Source organism: Thalia democratica, unplaced genomic scaffold (assembly GCF_965202585.1).
Source record: "Thalia democratica unplaced genomic scaffold, ktThaDemo2.hap1.1 HAP1_SCAFFOLD_69, whole genome shotgun sequence".
Taxonomy (NCBI): Eukaryota; Metazoa; Chordata; class Thaliacea; order Salpida; family Salpidae; genus Thalia; species Thalia democratica.
This window is the reverse complement of record NW_028139252.1, coordinates 160001-168572: the sequence shown is the minus strand read 5'-3', so window position 1 is coordinate 168572 and position 8572 is coordinate 160001. Positions and strand designations below refer to the sequence as shown.

Sequence of the window (8572 nt, the reverse complement as noted above, 5' to 3'; positions counted from 1 at the left end):
TTTATAATTATAAGCTTTGAATAATTCTATTTGAATAAATAATAGATTCATAACTATATTCATGTTTGCATATTTAAATTATAAAAAGTTAGTGTTTTGTGTATTGACTTTATGATTATTTTATTTTAGTAACTGTTAGTTTTATACTTTAATAAAAGAAATATGGTTAACAAGTAAGTTAAAAATGAAAGAAGCATAAAAAAACACACTAATTAACTGCTTATTCAATAGTTTGATTATTTAATTATTTTTCTGTTATATAGTTTAATCGTATTGTATAAAAAATACAGAGGTTTAAAGTAAGTTTGAATAAAAATAAAACAAAACATATAATATAAGCATTAGTTAAAATACATAGTTTTTTTTTCTAAAAAAATTTAATTCTTTAATAATAAGTAGTAATTTAAATAAAAAATAATACAAGTAAAGTTATACAATATATATACTATAGTTTGTCAAACTAGGCAAACACTACTAGGCAAAAAACAAACTAGGCAAAAAACCTACAAAGTAGGCCACCACTACAATCCTATGTTCCAACTGGAAATTCAATGAGATCGTTACTGTACTTGTGATGAACGTTGATAATCCCCAAGATTGTAAGTCGAAGGCCTTACCCAACCTAACCAGCGCACTGGTTTTCTTACAACTGAATTAATCAACATTTATTATTGAATATAATCATTATTGATAGATAGAGGAATGTTGACAATCAACAACAGATTGTAGGTCAAAGGCATTACTCGACCCAAGTACCCACAACCTAGATTGAACAACATTTATTAGATAGATTTGTTTAATGATAGATAGAGGAATATTGTCAATCCACAACAGATTGTAAGTCAAAGGCATTACTCGACCCAAGTACCCACAACCTAGATTGAACAACATTTGTTAGATAGATTAGTTAGATAGATAAATAGTACAGTATAATCTCAAAGAATTTGAAGCCCGAACATTGAACGATAGTGGTGTTTCGTGACGACTAGCGGGATTCGATCTTACAACCTTCTGCTTATGAGTCAGCTGATAAGACCACTGACCCACCGCGCCACGACAAAGATAAAGAAATATTTTGCTATATAAATAGGTTGATTTTTATAATTTTGTTATACAGTGTCAATTACAGTGAACTTCAAGTAAGATATACAACAGTATATATATTTCCGAGTCTGACTTTGAGTACTTTTTATATATTATTAACAAGATTTTTTAGGAGTAATATCTGTTTAGTTCTTTAATATATCTTTAAAATAATAATATTTTTTAAGGTGTTTAAAACTTTTAGAAGCTGTATGTAATGTCTTTTAGTTTAATAGTTCTTTTAAATTAGTAAAAAAAATAAACATGGTTGAGTTATCAAATTAAACAAAATAGAACGTCAAGTATTTAATTACTAAAATTAATTTAATTAAAAAAAAATCTCAGGTAATCTAAAATGTCAGGAATTATTTAAAAATAAATATAAATTTAAAACTTATTATATTGAAAAGATTGATGAATAATACTCTTGAATGTATGCAATGTTTGTATTTGTAATGCAATAACATAAATGGATAGATCAATGACAAATTGTAAACATATTGTATTATTTTATTTTACGATTTTATTTTATTTATTTAATAATTCAATAAACTTTACTTCTACTTTTCCTGGTCTTAGGTAATTTATAGATAACAATTATTTAAACAAACACTTTTGTACAGTTACAATACAGTTTTAGTACAGTTTGGGAGTAACTGTTGATTAAAAAAACAAAAAAAAAGTTAATTCAGGTTAAAATTTTATAAGGAATAATTTTAAAATATCAAATTGATTGTAAATCAAGTGCAAATAGGTTTTTTAAATAAACCGAAGGGTTTATAAAGGCTTGTAAACGCCTTCAAACGCCTACGACCATACCACACTGAGTACACCCCATCTCGTCCGATCTGGGAAGTTAAGCAGTGTCGGGCGTGGTTAGTACTTAGATGGGTGACCGCTTGGGAATACCACGTGCCGTAGGCCTTTGCTTTTTGAATTCATCTTTTTTGTACTATTTTTCTTTCTGACCTATTTATACTTATTACTCGTTTATTTACATTTCTTTAACGCTTAAAAGAAAAGAAAATTCTAGTTATTAGCAAACAAAAACCTTAGCCAATCAGATAACGTTATTTGCTGTTTGCTTATTTGCTGTTTAAACCAATTAGAGCGCTAAAAAAGTGGTTTGACCAGTTTGAGATATCGAAAAAATAATGGCACCATCTTGTAGAGTACAATTTTCTGAGTTAAAATTAATACAACTAGTCTTTTATACTAAAACTTTAAAGTCTTTTTGTCCAAAAACAAATAAAAGCGTGGCTACTTGAAAAATCAAACGAAAATAAATTTTGCACTTTTGTATTGTGAGTCATAATAAGTTATTTACTGTTACCAACAGATACTAGCAAAAGCTTTTTAAAGTTTTGTATTAACTTAATGTATTTGTACTTAGTTTAAATTAATAGAGTTTATTTGGTTTACTTTATTATGTGTATTGAATGTGCTAGTATCTAAAAATAAATACAACTAAAACAAAACAAACAAGGAGAGTACTTGAATAGAACCAACACAATTTACAGACCAGTTGTGTACTAAATTTAAAGAAATTCTGAATAGTGAATATGCAATTATTATTATAAGTTCAAAGTTCACTTTAATTTAAATTAATGTATTTTGTAAATTGGTTTTATTTAATACGATAGTAGTGAATTACTTTATTTAATTTACTTTAGTATGTGTTGTATAACTTTATTTAAACCAGAAGCAAAACGGGATTATACTTTCAATAAACTACACAATTTACAGACCAGTTGTGTACTAAATAAAAAGCTATTGTGAATGGTGAATATGCAATTATTATTATAAGTTTATAAGTTCACAGTTTACAAAAGCTTTAGAATTTAGTTACTATTTTGTTCATATTTGCATATCTAATTTATGAAAAGTTAGTGTTATGTGTATTGGCTTTTTAATTTCTTTATTTGTAGAACTGTTAGTTTTATATTCTAAAGAAACATTTTTAAATAAATATGTTTAACAAGTAACTTAAAAATGGAAGAAATATATTGTATATATTGAACTATTTATATTTATTCTAGCTATTTGCTTAGTGTATTTATTAATGTGATTATTTTATTTTGTTGTTTGTCTTATAGTTTAATCGTATTGTGTTGAAATATATATATAACAAATACAGAGGTTTAAAGTAAGTTTAAATGAAAATAAAATAAGACATATAGTTGAAATATAAGTTTAAAAAAATAGTTTTTTTTTTTTTTTTTTTCTTTGTTTGTTTGATTGTTTGTTTATTATATAATCGCGACGTGTCATTTTATTACTTTTAAGCATACTAAATATAATAATAGGTATAGTTATAGGAAAAATTCAATTAGTTTCTAATGTAATAAAAAAGTTTATTTCCACAAATAAATAAATACCTGAAAAATCAAATGAAAAATAAATTTCGCACTCCTGTATTGTGAGTCATAATAGGTTATTTACTGTTACCAACAGATACTAGCGAAGGCTTTTTAAAGTTCTATGTTAATTCAATGTATTTGTACTTAGTTTTATTAAAATGACAGTATTGATGGTTACGTTTATTAAGTATGTTTATTTAACGTTATGTAACTCAAGTAAAACCAGAAGCAAATAAGGAGACTACTTTCAATAAACTACACAATTTACATACCAATTGTATACTAAACTTAAAGCTATTCTATTTTATTCTTGATAGTTATTTTAAAGTTATTAAATTATACAAATGTATTTTGTAAAGTAGTTTTATAAAGTTACTATAGTTTATTTAACTTACTATAGTATGTGTTATATAATTTTAATTAAACCAGAAGCAAAAAGGGAGACTACTTTAAATAAACTACACCATTTATTGTTATATATAACTCTAATAAAACCAGAAGCAAAAAGGGAGACTACTTTAAATGAACTACACAAATTAAAAATATATTATTATTTATAAATCAATCGTGTTGTGTTTCAAAATACATTTTTCAAATAATGTTTTACAAGTATTTATCAGTTATTTAGTTTTCTTTTTATAGTTTAGCCGTATTGTTTTATTTATTTGTTATTATTTTTATTTAATTGTTTGCTTATTATATTTATCGCCATGTGCTTAAAAAATAAAACAACTATAAAGGTTAAAAAAGTAAGTTTAAATAAAAATAAAATGAAACATACAAAATAAGCTTATGATTTTTTATTATTATTATTATTATTATTATTATTTTTATTTTATTGTTTGTTTATTATATCTATCGCCATGTGCTTAAAAAATAAAACAACTATAAAGGTTAAAAAAGTAAGTTTAAATAAAAATAAAATGAAACATACAAAATAAGCTTATGATTTTTTATTATTATTATTATTATTATTATTATTTTTATTTCATTGTTTGTTTATTATATCTATCGCGATGTGCTTAAAAAATAAAACAACTATAAAGGTTTAAAAAGTAAGTTTAAATAAAGATAAAATGAAACATATAAAATAAGCTTATGTTTGATTTTTTTATTTTACTTTTATTAAATTGTTTGCTTATTATATTTATCGCGATGTGCTTAAAAGAATAGAACAAATACAAAGGTTTAAATTGTAAGTTTTAAATAAAATAAAATGAAACATACAAAATAAGCTTATGATTTTTTATTATTATTATTATTATTATTATTATTATTATTATTATTATTTTTATTTCATTGTTTGTTTATTATATCTATCGCGATGTGCTTAAAAAATAAAACAACTATAAAGGTTTAAAAAGTAAGTTTAAATAAAGATAAAATGTAACATATAAAATAAGCTTATGTTTGATTTTTTTATTTTATTTTCATTTAATTGTTTGTTTATTATATTTATCGCAATCTGCTTAAAAAAATAAAACGAGTATTAAGGTTTGAAAAGTAAGTTTAAATAAAAATAAAATAAAAATATAAAATAAGCTTATGTTTTTTTTTTTTTTTTTTTTATTATTATTATTTTTATTCAATTTTTTGTTTATTATATTTATCGCAATGTGCTTAAAACGATAAAACAAATATAAAGATTTAAAAAGTACGCTTAAATAAAAAATAATACAAATAAAGTTTATTTATAATAAATATATATATATTTAAAACATTAAAAAAAGTAGTTTATACATATTTTTTTTTATTTATTTCTTTTAAACATATTAAATAAAGTATAAAAAAGTATTAAAACATTTAAACGTAGCATAAATAAGCTTAAAACATTAAAATAATCGAAAAGAAACAAAGAAATTGAAAAAAATCGGAAAAAATCGGCAAAAAAAGTTCAACAGCAACATTTGAGCATCATACACGTATGCATTACTTTACACTAGTGAGAGAGACGTGTTTGTGCGTTCGGTCGACTTGACGAGAAAGCGGGCTTAAAGCATTACTGTTTAGCACCCGAGGCGCGGCTATTGCAGCGGCGGCGAACGTGCTATGTAAACGCATTGGAGCAGCGTATGAAAAACTACAAGCGTCCAGCGGCGGTAGGCTTATAGCTTTGCGAAGTCGTCGAGACGAGTAGCCGACGCAGGCAGGCACGGCTCGAGGCGGGTAACTGCAGCAGACAGATGGCGTGTTGCTGCTGACGAGTTAACCGGCAGAAGGCAAACGGTTGGTCGGGAGAAAGAACAGTCAGTTGTATAGCTGCATGCTGCAGTCGACGCGGGCTGGCGCTTTAAACAGCAAAAGGCCGGCGCCGACTTTCAGTAACGTTCGCAAGGCTTTTAAGCCGAGTGATAGAAAAGGTCTGTATTTATACAGTAAAAACGCTCAGTCGAGCAACGGGTTTAAACGCCCTCGGATAGTTATCTGGTTGATCCTGCCAGTAGTCATATGCTTGTCTCAAAGATTAAGCCATGCAAGTGTAAGTACGAGCTCACGTACAGTGAAACTGCGAATGGCTCATTAAATCAGTTATGGTTCATTTGATTGTACGCTTTTACATGGATAACTGTGGCAATTCTAGAGCTAATACATGCGTAAAGCGCCGAACTGACGTGAGGCGCGCATTTATCAGACCAAAACTAACCGGCTTTCGGGTCGTTACAATGGTGACTCTGGATAAGCTTGCGGATCGCACGGCCTAGTGCTGGCGACATCTCATTAAAGCAACTGCCCTATCAACTATCGTCGGTACGGTATCGGCCTACCGAGGTTGTAACGGGTGACGGAGAATCAGGGTTCGATTCCGGAGAGGGAGCCTGAGAAACGGCTACCACATCCAAGGAAGGCAGCAGGCGCGCAAATTACCCATTCCCGGCTCGGGGAGGTAGTGACGAAAAATAACAATGCAGACCTCGTACGAGGTCCTGCAATTGGAATGAGTACACTTTAAACTTTTTAACGAGTATCCATTGGAGGGCAAGTCTGGTGCCAGCAGCCGCGGTAATTCCAGCTCCAAAAGTGTATATTTAAGTTGTTGCGGTTGAAAAGCTCGTAGTTGGATATAGGGACGGCGAGGTTGGTCGGTCGAAAGGCTAGCACTGGCCTTGTTGTTCTTGTTGGTCGGTGCCTTCGCGGTGCTCTTAACTGAGTGTTGCGGTGGTCCGGCAAGTTTACCTTGAAAAAATTAGAGTGTTCAAAGCAGGCTTTACGCTTGTATAATGTTGCATGGAATAATGGAATAGGACCTCGGTTCTATTTTGTTGGTTTTCGGAGCACGAGGTAATGATTAATAGGAACGGACGGGGGCATCCGTACTGTGCCGTTAGAGGTGAAATTCTTGGATCGGCGCAAGACGAACGACTGCGAAAGCATTTGCCAAGAATGTTTTCTTTAATCAAGAGCGAAAGTCAGAGGTTCGAAGACGATCAGATACCGTCCTAGTTCTGACCTTAAACGATGCCGACTAGCGATCGGGCAGTGTCGAACTTAAGAACTGTCCGGCAGCTTCCGGGAAACCAAAGTCTTTGGGTTCCGGGGGAAGTATGGTTGCAAAGCTGAAACTTAAAGGAATTGACGGAAGGGCACCACCAGGAGTGGAGCCTGCGGCTTAATTTGACTCAACACGGGAAATCTCACCCGGCCCGGACACAGCGAGGATTGACAGATTGAGAGCTCTTTCTTGATTCTGTGGGTGGTGGTGCATGGCCGTTCTTAGTTGGTGGAGCGATTTGTCTGGTTAATTCCGATAACGAACGAGACTCTTACTTGCTAAATAGCTGCTCGACCCATTGGGTCGGAGACAACTTCTTAGAGGGACTAGTGGCGTTTAGCCACACGAGATTGAGCAATAACAGGTCTGTGATGCCCTTAGATGTTCGGGGCCGCACGCGCGCTACACTGACCGGATCATCGTGTGTTCCCTAGGCCGAAAGGTCCGGGTAATCCGTTGAACCCCGGTCGTGCTAGGGATAGGGACTTGCAATTGTTTCCCTTGAACGAGGAATTCCCAGTAAGCGCGAGTCATTAGCTTGCGTTGATTACGTCCCTGCCCTTTGTACACACCGCCCGTCGCTACTACCGATTGAATGGTTTAGTGAGGTCCTCCGATTGAGCCTGGTACGTGCGGCAACGCACTCGCCGGTGTTCGAAAAGACGATCGAACTTGATCATTTAGAGGAAGTAAAAGTCGTAACAAGGTTTCCGTAGGTGAACCTGCGGAAGGATCATTAACGAATCGAAATTTGATTTCAAGCGACGTCTCTTCTTCGAAGGGACCGAGCCCTGTAACTGTTATAGTTCGGTCGCGTTGCTTTCTGACAGCGGGAGTAATAATTCAGCACGCAAGTGCTGGCGCGGCCGCTTCTTTTTGAACACGATTTTTTGGTTGCATTGAGATTGATTAACACGAGAGATCTCTTAGCGGTGGATCACTCGGCTCGAGCGTCGATGAAGGACGGAGCTAGCTCCGAGAAGTAATGTGAATTGCAGGACACATTGAGCATCGATATTCTGAACGCGTATTGCGGCCTCGGGTAATCCTGGGGCCACGTCCGTCTCAGGGTCTTTAACACACCGATCCTTTCATTAGTTTGAAAGTGCCTGCGACTCGTTTCTTAATTAAGGAGCGTGTCGTCAAAGACAGCTGGTCTGGCGATTTCACAGCTGAAGCGTGAGCAGCCTGCTGGCCTCGGGTGAGGTAGCAACGACGGTAGGTGCTCGAGAATAAGTTAAGTGACTTCAAAAGGCCGACGTACAAAGCGCATGTACTTTTGTAGTACATCACTTTTGACCTGAGATCGGGCGGGACGACCCGCTGAACTTAAGCATATCACTAAGCGGAGGAAAAGAAACTAACAAGGATTCCCCTAGTAACGGCGAGTGAAGCGGGATAAGCCCAGCGCTAAATCCGAGCCTTTTTGGAGGGCGAGGAAATGTAGCGTATGGAATTCAGCATGCGGCGAACCAACGACTGCCCACGTTCTTCTGATCGAGGCCTTTTCCCAGAGCGGGTGTTAGGCCCTTGGCGGCGGTCGTAATTCGTCCTAGCGGTTTTCCCGGAGTCGGGTTGTTTGGAAATGCAGCCCTAAGCGGGTGGTAAACTCCATCTAAGGCTAAATACTGGCTCGAGA

General features: G+C 33.1%; 4 non-coding genes across 4 annotated transcripts in view; all 4 read left to right on the top strand.

The window, feature by feature from the left end:
* The first annotated feature begins 1888 nt into the window (after window positions 1-1888).
* On the top strand, window positions 1889-2007 carry LOC145845528 (5S ribosomal RNA). Its single transcript, XR_014370410.1, has one exon. It is a non-coding gene; the product is annotated as a 5S ribosomal RNA (ribosomal RNA).
* A 3857-nt stretch (window positions 2008-5864) lies between these two features.
* LOC145845474 (small subunit ribosomal RNA) lies at window positions 5865-7672 on the top strand. The gene has a single exon (XR_014370361.1). It is a non-coding gene; the product is annotated as a small subunit ribosomal RNA (ribosomal RNA).
* Window positions 7673-7854: 182 nt separating this feature from the next.
* Window positions 7855-8007, top strand: LOC145845523 (5.8S ribosomal RNA). Its single transcript, XR_014370406.1, has one exon. It is a non-coding gene; the product is annotated as a 5.8S ribosomal RNA (ribosomal RNA).
* Window positions 8008-8229: 222 nt separating this feature from the next.
* LOC145845491 (large subunit ribosomal RNA) overlaps window positions 8230-8572 on the top strand; it is a 3631-nt gene continuing 3288 nt past the window's right edge. The window contains exon 1 of the ribosomal RNA XR_014370377.1: window positions 8230-8572. This exon is cut by the window's right edge and continues 3288 nt beyond it. This is a non-coding gene — a ribosomal RNA (large subunit ribosomal RNA).